A 21,119-nucleotide genomic window follows, 5' to 3' on the forward strand; every position below is an offset into this window, starting at 1 on the left:
AACTTATTCACGTCTTCTCCCGAAGTGACGTGCGATGCATTAAAATATTGTTTTCCTGCCGCGGCCGCGCTTCATTCTCTAAATGTAGTTTGTCTAAAGCAGGGATACAATCCGTCAGCGCAGTCGTCCCTCTATAGTAGCGACATTTTGTTTCTGCCTGTTTGTTTACCTGCTGGAATTTATTGGCATTTTCCTACACGTGAATTCTGACCAATCAATAAGCAGTTTACGAATCATGTTTAACAACATCTGGCCAATGAGAGATGTGGATTTTGTCAGATGACTGCATTTTGGTTCTTTTCAACTGCTTCGGACCACAGCAAGCAGTGTGGTTTGATAACGACCCAAAAACGGCAGAAAATGCAACAATGTATCATTCATTGCCCTTTGTCCGGACCAAATAAAGCGAACTACAGAAGTGAAAGCATCCCAATGATTGGACCGAGAGGTATGGTTCATTTTGCTCCAGTCACGTGCAAAACGGTTGTGCTTAATTTGTAATGACGAGGTATTTAGTTGTAAAGTGGAATTCTTAAACATCTCAAAATAAAAGTTTAGACAGCTGAAGCAATACATAATATGTCATTCATCCCCTTACTGATCTGTATTTGGCACCATACACTTTTGACTGACCTCTGGTTGTTGTTGTTGTTGTTGGTCAGCAGGCACACATTATAAGACGTTAATATTAGATCAGATTTAGGTAGTTTAAAAGTGACCAAAATTCGACGTCGAGTCGACATCTTAAACCAATGTCATATTGATGTCAAATAGGCTACTGACATTTATTCGTCAGGTATGGCAACCAAAATCCAACGTCTCATAGACGTCATGGGTGTAACATCCACACAACATCAAGCTGTAACATCATTAGACATTGATATCTGTCTGATTTTAGGTTGGACGTCAAAATATCGATTTGATCTGATGTCAAACCGATTTTCCTTTCCAAACAAAATGCAATGTCCCACAATGTTGGGGTGCAACATCCTGTGCCTGCTGATTGTTTTCATAAAAATGGCAGTGCTGTTGTTTGCCCACCTTTGCACTTGTTATTAATGTATTTTTAAATAGACAAAAAGTATTTAAAACATTTACGTTTGATGCATGTGCACACGTTTATCACAAAATTTATTAAAACTTTTTTTTTTTTCCAGACATTGATAAAAATTCTGATTTGGACCTTTAAACATAGACTTTGAGAAACCCCGAACTATAGCAAGCATCCACAACCCATTACATGCAATGTAAAAAATACATTATCGATTAGTCAATATATAAATATGTTTTTAAGATAATTGATTTAATAAAGTAAACTTGTTTTTAATATCAGCTTATTGTAATGAATTAAAAAATGTAAGGCATTCAACCACTAATATTTCACTGTGCGAACATGCTCATGATTGTCCTGAAAATGTAAAAAAAAAAAGTATGTTAAATGTTTTGTTCTACCATGTTAAATAGAGTCCACCCCAAAATAAAATGTACAATTTGTTCCAAACCTTTATGAGTTTCTTTTTTCTGTTGATAACAAAATAAGATATTTGGAAAAATGTTGGAAACCTGTAACCATTGACTTCCATAGTTAAAAAAAAAATACTATGGAAGTCAATGGTTACAGGTTTCCAGCATGCTTCAAAATATCTTTTTATAACTCTGAAAGGTTTGAAACAAGTAAATGTAAGGTAATATTTTTATTTTGGGATGAACTATGCCTTTAAGAATGTAACAGAATCTATCATATATAGTTATGGGATGTTCAATCAATTATATCAGTATAGAAAATGTCATGCGACACAGCAGCTCAGTGTGAATACTGTAACAACACTCATTACAGTCCGTCTCTTGCTCTTTTCCAGAAGGTGATTTAAACTTCAGCTGCTGGTTCAAGGTCTTTTGAGTGTGCTTGAATCAAAGCAATTACTTCTAGACAGTTCCTCTCTCGCTCATCGCTCAATACCAACCGGTGACCTTGCTAACTGTGTGAATACAATGAATTCTAATGAGCACATTACAGACATCACAGCCTTAAAAAAAATATGTGTGTTTAAAGATCTGCCTCTTAATCTATAAATGACTGCTGTATCGAACCATATGCAGTGGAGTCAATATTTACTTAAGTGTGTATTTTGGTGTACTGTAATTACTCCAGGCCTCCGTTTGTCTTTTGATGCCATTGGTGGGTGTTGTGTGAGGGCAGTGAGGTGGTGATGTCATCGCAGGGGGCAACAGAGGCTTAAAAACTACATCCCTGAAAAGATGACGTGGCCATTTTTATTTATTTTTTATTTTAGTTTTTTTTTTTTATTGCTGGTGTATTTATTTATTTGTTTGTTTGTTTGTTTGTTTGTTTGTTTGTTTGTTTGTTTTATGTTTGTTTTTATTATTTTATTTATTATTTAATTATTTATATTTCTTAACCTTCCTCTTCTTACTATTTTAGTTATTATTACTATTATTATTATTATTAATAATAATAACAAGACTAATTCTTATATTTATTAAATTACGTTATTATTATTATTATGTTTTTTATATATTTTGTTTAATATGTGTTTTTATTATAACATTTACTATTTTATTATTTAGATTTCTTAACCCTTCTCTTCTTTCTATATCATTATTATTATTATTATTATTATTATTATTATTATTATTATTATTATTATTATTATTAATAATAATATTGCTATCATTATTGATATTAAGACTTATTCTTATATTTAGTAATTTAATTTATTATTTTTTATTATTATTATTATTCTATTTAGTACTTTTATTTTGTCTTTATTATTATTGTTATTATTATTGTTAATATTATTAATATGCTTTATATTTGTTTTTTGTATTTATTATTTAATTATTTTATAGATTTCTTCACCTTACTTTTTTCCTATTATTATTCTCTTTATTATTATTATAATTATTATTATTTTGTTTTATATTTGTTTTTAATTATTGTTTTTGATATTTGATTATTATTTAGATTTTTAACCTTCCTTTTCTTCCTATTATTATTATGTATATTGTTTTTATTATTATTAATAATTTTTATTTTTTTTTACTCAAACAACTTGCTTTACTAAATTGAAATAGAATAACAAAACTAGGTAGTTAAGAGTTTGAACTATCAAAAAATGTATTGGTATTATTTTTGTCTTTTCTAATATTGTTTTTGTCTGTGTACTTATTAGATGATGTTCAATTGACAAAATAAAATGCAAAATGGATGTAATAAGAATGACAAAAATGTTGCATGGAAGTAAACGGATAAATATTTTGAAAAAGAAAAGACAAACAAATACACAAACAATAACAATATTACAATTTTATAAGCAATTTATCAGTCACTGCAGCAGTAATTTTTGTTTTGAATGCTTTATACATTTGATTTGTTTTTATTACTTTTCACATTTTATGTATTCAGTTGTTTACTGTGTAAATATTAATTTTTTTAATCGTTTAAATACTGCTACTACTACTACTACTACTACTACTACTACTATAATAATAATAATAATAATAATAATAATAATATTGATTAGTAATAATAATAATAATAATAATAATAATATTGATTAGTAATAATAATAATAATAATAATAATAATAATATTGATTAGTAATAATAATAATAATAATAATAATAATAATAATAATAATAATAATAATATTATTAATAATAATAATGATTAGTATTATTATTAATAATAATAATAATAATAATAATATTGATTAATAATAATAATAATAATAATAATAATAATAATAATAATAATGTAAAACTAAATTATTATTTTTTTTTCTTTTTTTGGGCAGGGTTATGGTAAAATGCCTTGAGATTTTGCACACTGGGTGCAACACAAAGAAAACACAGGCACCAGGTGATGTTTATTCGCACAGTGAATCCAAACAAATGGTAAATGGAGAAGGAAAACAAAAGAAAATCAATTAACAGAACACACCAGCCAACACATGCATTCACAACCTAGAGCGAGGAGGGGGAACAAAAATGTGGAACAAAACAATTGTATTTCAAAGAACAAACAAACAAAGCTGACAATACTCAAGGAGAACTGCATTTGATGTTATGTGAGATTTGTATTCCTTGTGATAATTATTATAATAATCATAATAAAAGCGTATAAAATAATGGCCTGGAATCAAACTGGAACTGTCACAGCATGTCTAAGCTAAACAGAAATGCCAAACTCCCACTTTCCACTTTTTTATTTTTCTACACAATATGTGCCCTTGAGAATTAATATACAGTAGGATTTTGGGAGTTTTACAAGCCATAGATGGCATTCACAAACATTAAAATCCAGCCTGGAAGCACCTACATTATAAAAAGCAATTGGTTGACTTTACTTTATAAGGGAGTAAAGCCATTGCCTTAAAAGTATTAAGTTCAACGATGTTTATTTTGCTAGCGCACATTGTTATTCTTTAGGTGAACAATTAATCGGTGTGCGTAATTTCACTGAATAACAAATAAAGTCTGATCATTTACTTTCGCGTTTGAAGTGGTGGTCCATGTCTAAGGATGCCAGTTTTACAGCTTTGGATACATTATTTTTAGCCACGCCCCTCTTTTTTTTTTACAAGATGTATAACTCTATAAAGGGATGTTTAAGGAGCATCATGTTTGTGCATTTTCTAAAAATCTTAGTTCTGTTTTTGAATAAAGGGTGCTTCATAAAATGAATGCTTTTGTTGTTGGTGGTGATGTTTTTTTTTTTTACCTGATTCATCGATTAATTGAAAAGATAATCGACAGAATAATCGATTATTAAATAATCGTTAGTTGTAGCCCTATTCCATAGTATTAATCTTATTCTACAATACCAAAGTGTGCTTGTTTGTTTTAGAACTTGTTTATGGGAGAAATGACTAGGAATAACTATGCATAAAAAGTACAATAATAATAAAAGAAAAGATCTATTTACAACATGAAGCAGCATGACCAGCCGTTTTTAATGTCTGAAGTGAATAAGACCGGAAGTCACAAGCCAAAAAGATTAAAATTTCTGCACCACATCGGACGTTAACAATAAGGTCAATATGTTTTTTCTACTATGGAAATCAGTGGTTACAGGTTTCTAACATTTTTCAATCTATCTTCTTTGGCTTAGTCCCTTTATTCATCAGGGGTCGCCACAATGGAATGAATCGCAAACTTATCCAACATATGTTTTACAGAGCAAATGGCCTTCTTGCAACCCAGCACTAGGAAACACCAATACACTCGCATTCACACTCATACACTACGGCCAATTTAGTTTATTCAATTCACCTATAGCGTATGTCTTTGGACTGTGGGGGAAAGCAGATCACCCATGCTAACACAGGGAGAACATGCAAACTCCACACAGAAATGCCAAATAAGCCATCCGGGGCTCGAACCAGCGACCTTTTTGCTGTCAGGTGACAGTGCTAACAACTGAGCCACGGTGTCACCCTCAATATATATATTTCCTGTTATGAAAATCAGTGGTTACAGCTTTCTAACATTTTTCAAAATATCTTCTTTTGTGTTCAACAGAAAAAAAGGAAACTCATAAAACTTTGGAACCACTTGAGGGAGAGTAAATGGTGAGTCAATATTCATTTTTAGTTGAAATATTCCTTTAAACTAAGTGTTGCAATAAATTGATACCACACACATCTTTGTTAGATAAAAAAAAGTGCCAAATACTTGCCTTTAGACACATTCTTTTTTTTTCTATAAACATCACATGATCAAACTGTTGTACTAATAAACTAATATAGGCTCGCTGAGAGAAGTAGATCAGTGGCTTGTGTGCAGTGAGCACTGTTAACACAGTTCAGGTCATGTTTGTGGGTTTGGGGCGACTTGGGTTGAAGTACATCTTCGATCTCTTTCTCTCTCTCTCTTTCTCTCTCTTTCTCTCTCTCTCTAAGCTAACTTAATTTTTTTTACAAATTTAAGTGGATTGAAGATAAAACAGTTACGTTATCCAAAAAAATAAATATTTGAGTTGTTTTGGCTCATTTTAAATAAGTAGCTTGAACAAAACAGCAAACATTTTTTGAGTGTGTGTGTATGTGTGTGTGTGTGTGTAAGAGAGAGCGAGTGCTGCACGGGGAGATTTATAGGTCCAGGTCTCTGGCTGTATATTTACAGTCTCACGACCTGAGCAGATCCACAGTTCAAAAGCAGGGCTTTAGTCCTCTGTATACACAAACAATCTCAAACCAACGTATAAACCCTTTTGCCTACAAATGCTAGTCATATAAACAAGTCTCAATGCTAATTTTCAAAGCAGGGGGTCTATTTGTCATCATTAGAAATGTCTGAATGATATTATGCCCATTTCAGTGGTTTGAAAATATAATGCTTGCCATAATGACTAGACGTTTCCCAGTAGTCGGTTGCGACTGGACTACATTCACTGCGTGAAACATATGCCTAAATAGTTGGTGGTTCATTACGCTGGGGCAACTTCTGATAATAAGGGGTTAAGCCGAAGGAAAAGGAATAAATGAATTAATAATAAAAATACCATATATATGCTTTCTCAAATTGCAATATACTAACAGTTGTAATATTTTTATTATGTCTCCAACACAATACCCATGCAACAAGGTTGAACATATATATGTTTATACAGTGCATCTGGAAAGTATTCATAGCGCTTCACTTTTTCCAAATTTTATTTATTTTATTTATTTTTTTTTTGTTACAGCCTTATTACAAAATGGATTAAAATAATTTATTTTTTCCTCAAAATTCTACACACAATACTACATTATGACCGTGTCAAAAAAAGAGTTTTTGAAATTGTTGCAAATTTATTAAAAATAAAAAACCTGAAAAATCACACGTACATCAGTATTCACAGCCTTTGCCGTGAAGCTCTAAATTGAACTCAGGTACATTCAAATTCCACTGATCATTCTTGAGATGTTTCAGCAGCTTAATTGGAGTTCACACGTGGTAAATTCAGTTGATTGGACATGATTTGAAAAGGCTTACACCTGTCTATATAAGGTCCCAGGGTTGACAGTGCATGTCAAAGCACAAACCAAGCATGAAGACAAAAGAATTGTCTGTAGAACTCTGAGATAGGATTGTCTCGAAGCACAAGGCTGGGGAAGGTTACAGAAAACTTTCAGAAAAAGTTCCAATGAGCACAGTGGCCTCCATCATCCGTAAGTGGAAGATGTTTGGAACCACAAGGACTCTTCCTAGAGCTGGCCAGCCATCTAAACTGAAGGACGGGGGGAGAAGGGCCTTAGTCAGGGAGGTGATCAATAACCTGATGGTCACTCTGTCTGAGGTCCAGCGTTCTTCTGTGGAGAGAGGAGAACCTTACAGAAGGACAACCATCTGTGCAGCAATCCACTAATCAGGCCTGTATGGTAGAGTGGCCAGACAGAAGCCACTCCCGCATGGAATTTTCCAAAAGGCATCTGAAGGACTCTCAGACCATAAGAAACACAATTCTCTGGTCTGATGAGACTAAAATTGAACTCTTTGGAGTGAATGCCAGGCGTTTAATTTGGAGAAAACCAGGCACCGCTCATCACCAGGCCAATTGGTTGGCTGGTTTTTTGGTAGGTAGGTAGGTAGGTAGGTAGGTCAGTTGGTTGGTCATTTGGTTGGTTGGTTGGTTATTTGGTTGGTTGGATGGCTGGTTGATAGATAGGTTTATTGGCTGGTTGGTTAATAGGTAGGTTGGATGGTTAGTTGATTGGTTGGTTGGATGGTTGGTTGATAGGTCGGTCGGTTGGTTGGTTGGTTATGTGATTGGTTAGATGGCTGGTTGATAGATAGGTTGATTGGCTGGTTGGTTGGTTGGTTGGTTATTTGGTTGATTGGTTGGTTGGTTGATAGGTCGATTGGTCGGTCTGTTGGTCGGATGGAGGGTTGGTTGGTTGGTAGGTTGGTTGTTTGATCCGTTGGCTGGTTGGTTGATTGGTTGGTTGGATGGTTGGTTGATAGATAGGTCAGTTAGTCGGTCGGTTGGTTGGTTGGTAGGTTGAATGGTTGGTTGATAAAAAAATTGGTTGGTTTGTTGGTTGGTGTGTTGGCTGGTTGGTTGGTTGATTGATTGATTGATTGATTGATTGGTTGATTGATTGATTGATTGATTGATTGATTGATTGATTGATTGATTGATTGAAATAAACAAATGCATACATTCACCTTCACTCCAAAAAAATCCAGGTTATTTAAACCTAATCCTGGGTGTGATAGGAATTAACCCATTTTTAGTGTATTTAAATCATCAACATTAGCAAGTAAAATTATTTTAAAAACTATTAGAATTAATAAAAAACTATCAAAGAAAGCACTATAAAAAGTACTGTAACATTCATTTTAAAAAGATGCAGATTAATTGTTACTGATTATTTTAAACAAACCAGTTTTGGAACTCACCACTAGTGTTAGGACACACACGCACACCCTCGCCCTGAGCAGACATGAAGTCCACTGACACAGAGCAGGGATATAGAGTCTGTCTGACACCCGCTCTCCATAATCCCCTAATACACACAAACTCTGAAAGCAAGCACACGGGGAGATCCAGCTTACATCTCTATTTCTTTCATACGTTTTTTCTCTCTCTTTCTCCGCATACAGAGAGTGATGGATTGCCGCTATGCTAACAGCATTAGCTGTCGTGCTGAGGGCAGACGACGGCTGGGTTTTTCAGTCTGGTGAAAGCCTGCAGACTCGGACCACAACAGTTAAGACGCAGAGCATTAAATAACACAACAGATGCATGTTTATTTATCCAGCCCCCCAGGCCAGCTCCACTGGTGAGTGAATCAACACCAGGGCCATTTCCAATGTGAGCAAATGGCGCATGTCATGGGTGGAGCAAACATGAATATGGCTGAGAGGCTTTTTTAATCAACAGACAATGCTGGATTTTTCTTTTTTTTTTGTGTGATCCCCTCTCCTATTGTGCTTGTGCCTACTGGCTTTACATTTGAAAGCCTCTAAAAGTGACAGTTACTGTGCATCTTTATGTTTGTTTTAGTTTACAAACTAAAATTTAGTTTGTGTTTAGTCCTTAGAAGCACTGTGTATAGGATTTTTTAGAGATATTCTCAAATAGAGTAATTATATTTCAAGTTAAATTAAATTAAATACAAAATGTATACAAAATTAAACAAATAAATAATAAAAATAAATAATAAAATAAAATAAAAAATTAAACTAATAAATAAATAAAATTTAAATATATATAAATATAAATAAATAATAAAACCATAAAAAATAAATAATAATAAAAATAAATAAAATGAATGAATAATAAACCTACATATTCTTCATTTTAAGGCGACGTTGTTACATTGTAAAAAGGCTTAGGATCTTGTCAACGCATAAAATGTCTTAAGCTTAACAACACAGTTGCATCAGACAATATTAATTATTGAGTTATTTTTAAACAGTTGATTACATTTTCCTACATTCTATTTAAGGTTGTCACAATTGTAACTATTGAGTTAATTTATTTTGTGTTTAGTCCCAAGAATGGTATAAGAATGGTGTATAGAAAATATTTTAGAGATATTCTCAAATAGAGTAATTATATTTAAAATTAAATTAAATTAAATGCATATATATATATATATATATATATATATATATATATATATATATATATATATATATATATATATATATATATATATATATAATTATATTTAAAGATAATAAATAAATAAATAAATAAATAAAATTAATGAATAAATCAATCAAAAAATAAATAATAAACCTGATTATTCTTTATTTTAAGGCGACGTTGTTACATTGTAAACAGGCTTAGCATCTTGTCAATGCATAAAAATGTCTTAAGCTTAACAACTGATTGCACACTTGCATCAGAAAATATTAATTATTGAGTTAATAATAAAAATATGGTTACATTTTATTTTAAGGTTGTCACAATTGTAGCTATTCAGTTTATTACTGAGTAACATTAATTATTACATGCTTACTATATGGTTGAGGTTAGAATGTGGGTTTAGTTTAGGGTTAGTGGCATGTAATTATGCATAGCTCATTGTAATTATGGGGCATGTGTAACAAGGACACCTTAACATAAAGTTTTACCAAAAATATAAATCATTTTCATGCTGTATCGCAAATCTACTGCTCTTGTAGATGTGGTTAAAAACAGGATTAGTTGTTTACGGGTTAGTCAACAGCATAATTACTGAAGTGTTTAAAGAAATCAATGACAGCTGCTGTTACGTACATATATAAACTATACGTGTAATGTAAATACATACCTACAATGAATTAATATTTATTATTGTAATATAATATGTTGATTGCATGTGTACACTGACTTTGTTTAAACCATAAAAAAGTATAAAAATGTATTCTAATAAGTATTCGAATAGTGTTTCCACTCTCAAAAAAATGATGTTGTTAACTTAATTCCTTCATGCTGTCCTAATACAAATCGATTGTGTGAAAATCTGCGTTTTTACATTGTACACTGTAAAAGTAAATACTGGGTTCCACATAGTTAATTTATGTTGTTCAAACACAAATAGATTTACTTAACGTGTTTGTTTTTGCAAATTTAAGTGGATTGCACATAAAACAATTATGTTTTTCCCAAAAAATCACAAAAAGATTAAATAAGTACTATGAACAAGCATAAAAAAATATTAATAATAATAATAATAATAATTTTTGTGTATGTACAATCCATTGGACACTTTATATTTAACATTTATGTGGGATCTTCATCTTTAAGATTAGGCTTTGGTTTGAATGTAATTTAGCATATTTTGTTAAGACTATATTTTGCACATTGTACAAGTGTCAAATTAAAATAAGGGGCACTGATAAAAAACTATTCAATTCCACATGTTTTCTTTAGGTGTACGTTTCAATTTTAAATTTATTCTACAAATCTAGCTTTTTATTATTATTATTTTATTTCGAACAAAATGTTCCTCATAAATGAGAACTAAATGTCTTAACAAAACAATATATTTAGCTGATTTTACTCTTTTTAATTTTGTGGTAAAATCTTATTTAGACAAGTAAATATATATGTGACGTTGCACAACAAAAATCCCAAACTCATAAGTGTCAATTTTGGAAAATGGGATGCATACATCAACTCAAAACTGAATAAATAAAATTTCCCCTGATGTGACCAGGATTGTAAACTATTTGGCCAAGAAACTTTGAATATGTGAAATTCTGAGGGTTTAAAAAAATTCAGATACTTTGAAAGTTGCCTTTTAATTTGTCTGAATCAAGTGCTTAGAGATGCACATTAATTTTGTTGTTGAAAATTGCAAAATATATTTATGGAACATGACCTCTACTTGATATTTTTATGCTTTTTGCTATAAAAAAGTCAATAATTTTGACCCATACAATATATTTTTGGCTACCCTTTACATCAGTTGTTTGTGCTGATCTGAAACAACACACTTTTTAAGTATTTTGAGGGATTGTTTTGTGTTCAATCCACTTAAATTTGTAAATCTAATAAGTTAAGTTTTTTCATGTTGTCTTTACACAAATTGATTGTGGAACCCAGCATTTTTACAGTGTATTACCAAAATATGCCCAATCGACACAAGATATTGTGTTAGTGTGGTCTCGGTCACATATCTTTGTGTGCGCGCGTTTGTGTGTGTGTGTGTGAAAGTGTCTCAGTCCACTAATCACGTGTGTGTGATATTCATGGCTTTGCTTTTCTCCATGCCAGCAGTGCTCCAGCCGTGGCCACTCGCTGCAGCTTTTCACTCTGCAGACAAAAAGAGGCGACACGGCGCGCCTGCGAATAATGCTCTCCAAAAAAAAGGAAAAATGCACTGAGAGGAATTGCTGTGTTTTATGAGCCATTAAAATTTTATTCATCCCTCCACTGAAGCAGGTTTTGGCCAGGGGTCGTCATGCTTTAAATAAACTCGAGTCACTCCAGCACTTCACCCTGGATCAGCATTTACCCCTGCTTTCAGACTCAATGGACTGTTTATTAGTGCTGTTTGATAAGACAAGCTTCATAATCACTATTTCTTATACGCGGGGTTAGGATTTGAACTCTACTTTGGAGTGAATTTTATATATGCTGCAGGCATGAATGATATCCTATTGTGTGGATTATTGAACAGAGGTGTGATATTACTTTCCAAACAATGAAAATGATAGTTTTCAGTGGCTTAAATTGAAAGCTTTGACCTATTTAGGCTGTAAACTTTTAACACGCTAACCATAGCAAATCTACTCAGAACTAACATTGAACCTAACCTGCATTCTAACCCTAGCCATATGTCAAGTACATGTAATTAATTAATAATACTCAGTAGTTTAAGTAATTGTATAGGATAGCATGTAACAAGGACACCTTAAAATAAAATGCAACCAAAAATTATACATGCATTTATTTATTTATTTATTTATTTATATATTTATTTATTTATTGATTTATATATATATATATATATATATATATATATATATATATATATATATATATATATATAGTTAAAGTCAGAAATATTAGCCCCCTTCAAATGTTTTTCTTCTTTTTTGAATATTCTCCATATGATGTTTAACAGAGCAAGGAAATTTTCACAGTATGTCTGATAATATTTTTTTTTTCTGGAGAAAGTCTTATTTGTTTTATTTCAGCTACAAAAAAAGCAGTTTTTAATTTTTTAAACAACATTTCAGGGACAAAATAATTAGCCCCTTTAAGCAATATTTTTTCTTCATAATCTACAGAACAAATCATCGTTATAGAATAACTTGCCAAATTACCCTAACCTGCCTAGTAAACCTAATTAACCTAGTTAACCCTTTAAATGTCACTTTAAGCTGTATAGAAGTGTCTTGAAAAATAACAAGTAAAATATTATTTACTTTCATCATGGCAAAGATAAAAAAATCAGTTATTAGAAATAAGTTATTAAAAGTATTATGTTTAGAAATGTGCTGAAAAAAATCTTCTCCGTTAAACAGAAATTGAGGAAAAAATAAACAAGCAGTCTAATAATTCAGGGGAGACTAATAAAATACATATATCGCTTAAAGGGGCTAATCATTTTGACCTTAATTTTTTTTTTAATTAAGACTGCTTTTAATCTAGCTGAAATAAAACAAATAAGACTTTCTCTAGAAGATAATAATTTTGGGGTAATAATTTTGACTTTAATGTATATATATATATATTATTTATTATTCTTCGAAAACAGTTTATATATCAAAAATATTTGATCAGGCATGCTGTAAAATAAAAATCATTAGATTCATATTAAAGGGATCCATTTAAAGACTGCAGTTCAGTCCCTAAATTTTAAATGTGATGTTAAATTTGTATTAATTCCCACTATTCTTTTTAAAGTGTTTCCCACAAAATTTGAATCATTTAAAATGTTGAGAAATGTTCTCAGTCAGAAAAAGTACCGTATGTAATGCATATACTTATACCACACTCTCATTTAATGAATTTAACTGTTTAATAAAACATTTTTTAAGTGCAACATAAATCACACACAACATTTGAAAATATGTTGTAAAAGTAAGGGGTATATTTTATAATATATTTTCAGTGAGTATAGACTATATATTTTGCTGCATTGAAAAAAAAAAGTTTTTTTTATTAAACAGTTAAATTCATCAAAATTAGAGTGTGGTCAACTAAATACTTATTAATATAAAGATAATGCATATAAATTCAAATGTATTTAAAATATATATATATACAAACTACAAAAATGAATATGTGTATGGTTAATTCTCTTGATTTTTGTCCTCTTTATTAAAATTTTGATTAATATTTTTCCCTAAAATATCCATTGGGGTGTACTAATTGGTTTTAAGGTATTTTGTTCAGTTTTGGTAATGAATAATGTAATGTATACACTGTAAAAAATCATATGAGCAGCTTTTGTTTTTAGTTAATTGTAACTTTTTTAACATGTTCTAACTTAATTGTATAAGTTATGCAAGCAGTTCTAAGTCAGTTTTAACATAATATAAGTTCAATGGACTCAAGGTTAATTTGATTCAGCTATTTTTTTTTTTACTGTGTACAGCACCCTATAAAACGTATTAATTAGCAAGAGATTTGTGTATAGGGTGATGGAATATTATTTCAACTTTGTTTTTACATTTTAGTTTCTCAAATGTTATTTGAAACACATTTAGGAGTACAGCTTGCATTTAACATCCTTTCCATATACAGTTGAAGTCAGAATTATTAGCCCCCCTATTAAGTTTATTTTGTTTTTAAAATATTTCCCAAATGATGTTTAACAGATTGAGGAAATTTTTATAGCATGCCTGATAATATTTTTTTCTTGCTTGTTTTATTTCAGCAAGAATTAAAGCAGTTTTTATTTTTTTAAACACCATTTTAAGGACAAAATTCTTAGCCTCTTTAAGCTATTTTTTTATATAATCTACAGAACAAACCATCATTTTACAATAACTTGCCTATTTACCCTAACCTGCCTAGTTAACCTAGTTAAGCCTTTAAATGTCACTTTAAGCTGTAAAGAAGTGTTTTAAAAATATCTAGTCAAATATTATTTACTGTCATAATGGCAAAGATAAAATGAATCAATTGTTAATGATGAGTTATTAAAACTATTGTGTTTAGAAAACAATTTAACAAATCTTCTTTCGATTAAACAGACATTGGGAAAAAAAAAATACAGGAGGGCAAATAATTCTGACATCAACTGTATCTAAAATCCCTTCCATACATTTAATGTCATACAGACCCTCACAATGAGACAAAAAATAATGCTAATAATTGTGTGACCTGCACACTTTGTGTACGCATTCAAGAGTGTATGCTACAAAAACACACCCCTTGGATCTATAGGTGTCCAGTTGAGCGTTTGGCGTGCATGTTGTGTTGCTGACCCTCCCCTCAACTTTGACTCTTGACCCCTGGAGGTATCTGTCATGACAGGAGGCTACTTAACACAAAAACACTGGCCGCTTCCAAGGGAGAGTAAAAAACAAGGCACAAACACACACAGTGGATTCCTTTATACCAGCCCTGCGCTTTTGTTTTGAGCCGAAGAACGTGTTGCCTTTTCCCCCCTCCCTTCTGCTTTCTTCCCCTCTCCTTTTTTCCTTTCTTTCTTTTCTTTCTCCAGCGCCTAGCAGTGTTCTCGTTCCGCAGCAGGTAGTGGCTGAGAGCAGCAGGATTCTGGGAGATTGTAAGAGAACGCCTTAATGAGCTGAAGGCCTCCACGGCTGGAAACAAATGTATGCAAATGAGATGCACAACCCAAAAAAAAAAAGAGGAAGGATGGTGGTCCAAGAAGAGAAGACGAACTGCAGCTGACTGAGTCTCCCCCCCTCCCCTAATCCAGCAACCAGGATGAGCTCTGCTCTCTCTTCTGCGATCTGGTAACAAAAGCACATTTTTCTCATCCTGCACTGTAAGGCAATGCTCTTATATACCAGCTTTACTTCAATTACACCCAGTGGAATTTGTGCTTAACTAGTTCAGTTAATCAGGAGGCAGGGTGAAGTTGGAGATTGATTCCTTTAGATGTATTTAATCAGCTGTAGTTGGAATGATTAGAAATGTCAGGAGGATCCTAATGGATTGGAATGCTGGCAAGGGGGAATTTGTGTGTGTGTCTGTGTGTGTGTGTGTGTGTTTATGTAATCTGCAAAGCTTTGGTGCAATAAATAGTGAATTAAATTCAGAAGCATGGTAAAGCAGTGTTTACAGCTGTGAAACTGTGATGTTACAGTTGTGGATATTATAAATTATACTATAAAGATGTGATTTTCTCTTTTTTTTAATAAATATTTTATATGAATGTATGTGTGTGTGTGTGTGTGTGTGTGTGTGTGTGTGTGTGTGTATGTATGTATATATATATATATATATATATATATATATATATATATATATATATATATATATATATATATATATATATATATGATATAATATTAAAGTAATGTTAAAAGTATAATGCAAGTTTTATTGATTACACTTAGAAAAATCTAAAAATCAAGGTAATTTCTAAATTTATTTTTAAAGCAATGCAGTTTTTAAACTTATTTAGTCTCGATTTTGTTCTTTTTATATATATTAGGGCTTTAATTTAATTTACTGTAGAATTTATAGAGATCATAAGCGGTTTATTTGAAACGTGTCCACTTCTCGGTTCTGATTCTCTTTTATGTTGATGGGGATTGTGGAGATATATAATGACTTAATATTTATTTTCATTACCGCGCGCGATTTTCGTTACATTATTTTAGCAGATTTCATGTATAAACATTACAGTATTTGTATCTTTTAAATTAAAAATCCAGGCAATCGACAGTTGACTGATTTGTGGTGTAAATAAATAATTTGTAATCGAATTATTGGACATCAGTTCCCCTGAATGCTAATAGATATGCCTTGCGTCTTGGCATTTCAGCTCTATTATGCATATTAAAATATATTCAGAATTCATAATAAAGATTACCGTTTTCTATTTATGATCATAACATATTTACATAGAAGTAATATTATAAAACAAAACAGAATCGAATGTTAAATTTACACCAACTCAAGAGACGTGTTATTTACAAATTTCATTAGTAAATGCGGATGGCATTTTGGGGAGCTTCAAGCATTTTCGCCTCGAGAAGCGTCATTTGAGAGTGTTTATGTCCGCAATGAGGTCGATGAGCATCACTGCCGATGTGATTATTCCTCGCTAAGCATGTCTCATTTGACTTCTCCTAAAAGACAGAAATCGAGTAAAGAAATCGCTAGCTTGCAATCACAGACTAAGTGCCGCGCGCGCGACTCTCACAGAGAAATCAGCAGAGCAGAGTCTGATTCCCACGTGGAGCAGAAAAAGAAAGCGGAAAAGTACAGAGCTATCGTGAGAAAATTAGAGAGGCACCTGATGATGGCGAGTTTGACACGTGTTAATTGCTCAACAGCTCTCCTCATTAGGGATTTCTGGATTGTTGAAGTGCTGCAGGGCGGAGAGCTGATGTCTGTCCGCATCAAACGCGCTGCCACCTAAATACAGCTCAACATCACAGCGTCAGATCACGCACTCCACGCTATTTTACATTCACAGTGGGTATTGTTTCTAAATAAACACCCTAAAAATACTGTTTGAAATAGCTCACTATTTATGCGTAAATACGGTAGGCTGTTTTATTATTGTTATGTTCAGATTTCTGCGCAGTTTATAGGTAAAATATGAACAAAATCAGCTGTTGATGTGTTAGCTATTAAGTAAAAAAAATTGGTTTGGGTTTGACCACGTTTTATCAAATATTTGTTGTCTGTCTGTCTGTCTGTCTGTCTGTCTGTCTGTCTGTCTATCTATCTATCTATCTATCTATTCTTTTACACTAATGTAGCATTAGTTCTGCATTTATTAACATGAACAGGCAATGAACAACACAATAATAAATGGTGTCTCAACCCATGGTATACTGTTTCAACTGCATGAATACTGTTAAGACAAAAATGTCTTATGTTTATGAGATAATTGTGGAAAATATAAACTATATGGCTATTATCTATGTGATATTTTAGTATACAGTCTAGTTTTTGTGTAGTGATTAAAAAAAAGCAAAAAGTGTCTCTGCTGTGCTCAGTCTCCTCTATTATACAGTATTTATTAATCTTTGTTAATGTTAGTTAATGGGAATAAAGTATAAGCAAATAGGTAGTAAAGGATACATTTGAATTTTAATTATGCATTAGTATATGATGAACTATGATTATTAAGTGCTGCAAAAGTATTGTTCATTATTAATTCATGTTATTTAATACATTAACTAATTAAACATATTGTAAAGTGTGACTATCCATTTACAATAAGGTTTTATTGGTTAATAAAATGAATAAACAATGAACAATACATTTATTGCAAGTTATATTAATCTTTGTTAATGTTAGTTAATGGGAATAAAGTTATCTATCTATCTATCTATCTATCTATCTATCTATCTATCTATCTATCTATCTATCTATCTATCTATCTATCTATCTATCTATCTATCTATCTATATTTATTTATATCTGTCTGTCTGTCTACAATAAGGTTGTTTTATGTGAACAAACAATGAACAATACAGTTATTCTTTAATGTTTTAATCTTTGTTAACGTTATTTAATGGGAATACATTTGTTTATTGTTAAATTAGATATTTAAAATTAATGGATTTTATTTTTAATAATGGATTAGTAAATAATGAACTATAATTAATATATGCTGTAATATTATTGTTCAGTAGTTCATGTTAGTAAATACATTAACTAATTAAAACTTATTGTAAAGTGTGACTGTCTGTCTGTCTGTCTGTCTGTTTATTTAACATTTTACAATAAGGGTTTTTTAGGTAATGTATACATGGACAAAAATGAACAATAAATTTATCATAGTATATATTAATATTTGTTAACTTTAGTTAATGGGAATAAAGTTATTCAATGTTAGTTTAGATATCTATCTATCTATCTATCTGTCTGTCTGTCTGTCTGTCTGTCTGTCTGTCTGTCTTTCTATCTATCTATCACAGTACACAGTACACCTTGTGCATTGGTTTTAAGGTGTAATTTTTCTAATGGCCGAATTCCTGTTTCTTGTTATCATGTATGTTTCCAGTGCCTGGCTTTCATTTGCCCTCCCCGCAACAATGAAACGCGCCATGTATTGGGATCCATTCCTCTGGTAAATTACTTGTTACCTGCTGGCATTTATTTATGTGGCTGTGAATTATAAAGCTTTGTTATTGCTCTGCCTTGGGTGAATTGTTTATGACACCAGTAATCGGAGTAATTGTTATTGTTGAAATGACCTGTCAGCTGGCCCTTGGAGCAGAGCTTGTCCTACTGACAGATAGTGACAGCGGAGAGGACTCCTGGACCCGCACCTCTGATGAGTTCTCCGCTGATAATAAGGAGCGCCGGGCCCCTGATAATTCGCCTGTCAATGCTGCCTGCACATCCCAGATCCTCAGCCAAATTGTTGTCATTCATTTTGACAAAGACAGCAAAAAAAGAGAGAGAGGCAGAGAGAGATTACCAAAATAAATTAATTTGTTCACACTTCCCCCATCTCTGTGCAAGGCTGCTCTCCAAACCGACTCGTAAATTGCGCTTGTCTGCTTGTCAGGTTCTTAAAGGAATAGTTCACCCAAAACTGAAACACACTCATACTCCAAAAAATTATATTTGTTGTTTGTTCAAACTACTTATTTAAAATGAACTGAAACAACATAACTTTTGATTTATTTTTTTTTTTTTGGGACAACCTAGTTGTTTTAAGTTTAATCCACTTAATTTTTTTAAAACTAGTAAGTTAAATTAATTTCTTCATGTTGTGCCAACACAAATTCATTCTGTGGACCCCAGAATATTATTACAGTACACCTTTTACTCTGTTTTAAGTGCCTTTATGCGCTTTTTTTTTTTTTTTCTGGTGAGCACAAAAGATATTTTGAAGAATTCTGAAAACCAGTTGATGATTACAAGCTTTCAGCGTTCTTCAAAATATCTTCTTTTTTTTTCAGAATAAAGAAACTTTTAAAGGTTTGAAACATGAGAAGGGTGAGTAACTGATGACATAGTTTTAATTTTTGTGTGAACTACCCCTTTATATGGTGGTCGAGAGAGCTTAACATGCTGTAATGTACGAAAGAACATTCAATTACAAATAACCACCAGCAATTTTTGAAAAGATCCTCATCGATTTGACAGCGTACATGTTGTTAATTTACAATGCAAACAAATTAAGAAAACACACTGCATTTTCTCACAACACATGCAAATAACAGAGAACACAACGTAAATGTTTGAAGGGGACCCAAAAGCTTGACGGATCCTGCTATTTAGGTTATTATTATTGAGGATAATAATATACAAACAACCCAGGCTCATTCTGAAAAACGTATCTCTGTATACATTTCTGGAGAGCACCAAATAAGTTCCAGGAGCTTAAGTTTTTTTTTTTTTTTGTCGTTGTTTTCATGAATCCACCAGAGGCCGCTGTATATGCTTATTCAGATCGACTGACCCACCCTCCTCCTTCCTTAAACCCAACCAATAGTGTTTTTTAAAAGCACCGGTTGACCCGTCCACCCACCGCCCTAAACCCAGCCGACAATTTTAAAAAGCTATCCAGATAAAGAAATGTCCTCGCCTGGTTTTTACCACGTTTTCAGATTTTATCACATTCTCACCCTGTTATTAACTTGTTAATTTTAATTTGAGATTCTGTTTTTGTCTTCTTTGCTTTCTGGAATCGTTCTTCAACACACTTGAACCCCGTCATCATGGTCAACTCTTCTCTGCGTCTCTAGTCCGCCAACGTACTGGCAAGCTAACTGGACAAATTGGTAACAGCGGGAAAGCCATCAATATGGAGGTAAGCAGTCAGCATCAGCAAGAACAGCATCATACCAGCCCGTAGCGTTCATTTTGAAAAAAACGAAATCCAGCCATGTGTACCTCTAGCTACATAATTTGTGATCTTCAGAAATGTATATAGGGCTACGTTTTTCAGAATGAGCTTATATTGCGTGCAAAATACAAGGGAATCATGTAATTAGAATGTGAACATAAACAAAAAACTCACCTTTCAAAGATCATCTACAACTTTACTGTGCAATAGTCATGGCACAATAATCAAATACTATCTAGGTCCGTCACGTTTTTGGGTCCTCTTGAATTGTTTGTGTTTCGAGCTATCCACTTGTTTAGTGTCACGTCATGCGAAGCAACTTCCGCATCCAAGCACTCTATCAAACTGTATAGAGAGACTGAACAAATTGTAATAATAAACGTTTACAAAGCGATGTAATATTTTTGAAAATTATGATTGCGATATATATATTTATGCCTAACTTCCGATGGCCAGAAAGAGGCAAATTTATTACAAATTGTTAAAATATTGGTGTCTGTGATGCAGCAAGTCCAGCAAGACCATGATTTTATATAAAAGTCACTTTAATATGACTAAAAAGTGGTCATAAACGAATATGTTCTCAATTCAGATGAGTAGCAGCTTGGACCTGGAAGCAATATTTCATACGTGACGACTTACCAAGTGGGTTTACATTGTGTTGTGAGTTTTCTTAACTTGTTTGCGTTGTGAGAGTTTGTATGA

General features: G+C 32.1%; 1 protein-coding gene and 1 long non-coding RNA gene across 6 annotated transcripts in view; one reads left to right on the forward strand and one right to left on the reverse strand.

The window, feature by feature from the left end:
• meis1b (Meis homeobox 1 b) overlaps positions 1-21,119 on the reverse strand; it is a 598,746-nt gene that overhangs the window by 475,890 nt on the left and 101,737 nt on the right. The window lies entirely within an intron of this gene.
• LOC108191970 (uncharacterized) overlaps positions 326-21,119 on the forward strand; it is a 31,561-nt gene continuing 10,767 nt past the window's right edge. For 2 of the 5 annotated variants that reach the window (XR_015505670.1, XR_015505666.1), the window contains exons 1-3: positions 14,972-15,381; positions 18,618-18,683; positions 20,314-20,378. This is a non-coding gene — a long non-coding RNA (uncharacterized LOC108191970). Of the gene's footprint in view, positions 449-5,544; positions 5,595-8,610; positions 8,790-14,971; positions 15,382-16,636; positions 17,075-18,617; positions 18,684-20,313; positions 20,379-21,119 lie in introns of those variants that run through there. The other 3 variants (XR_015505667.1, XR_015505668.1, XR_015505669.1) reach the window with 3 other exon arrangements.

Source organism: Danio rerio, chromosome 13 (genome assembly GCF_052040795.2).
Source record: "Danio rerio strain M-AB ecotype USA chromosome 13, GRCz13ab, whole genome shotgun sequence".
Lineage (NCBI taxonomy): Eukaryota > Metazoa > Chordata > Actinopteri > Cypriniformes > Danionidae > Danio > Danio rerio.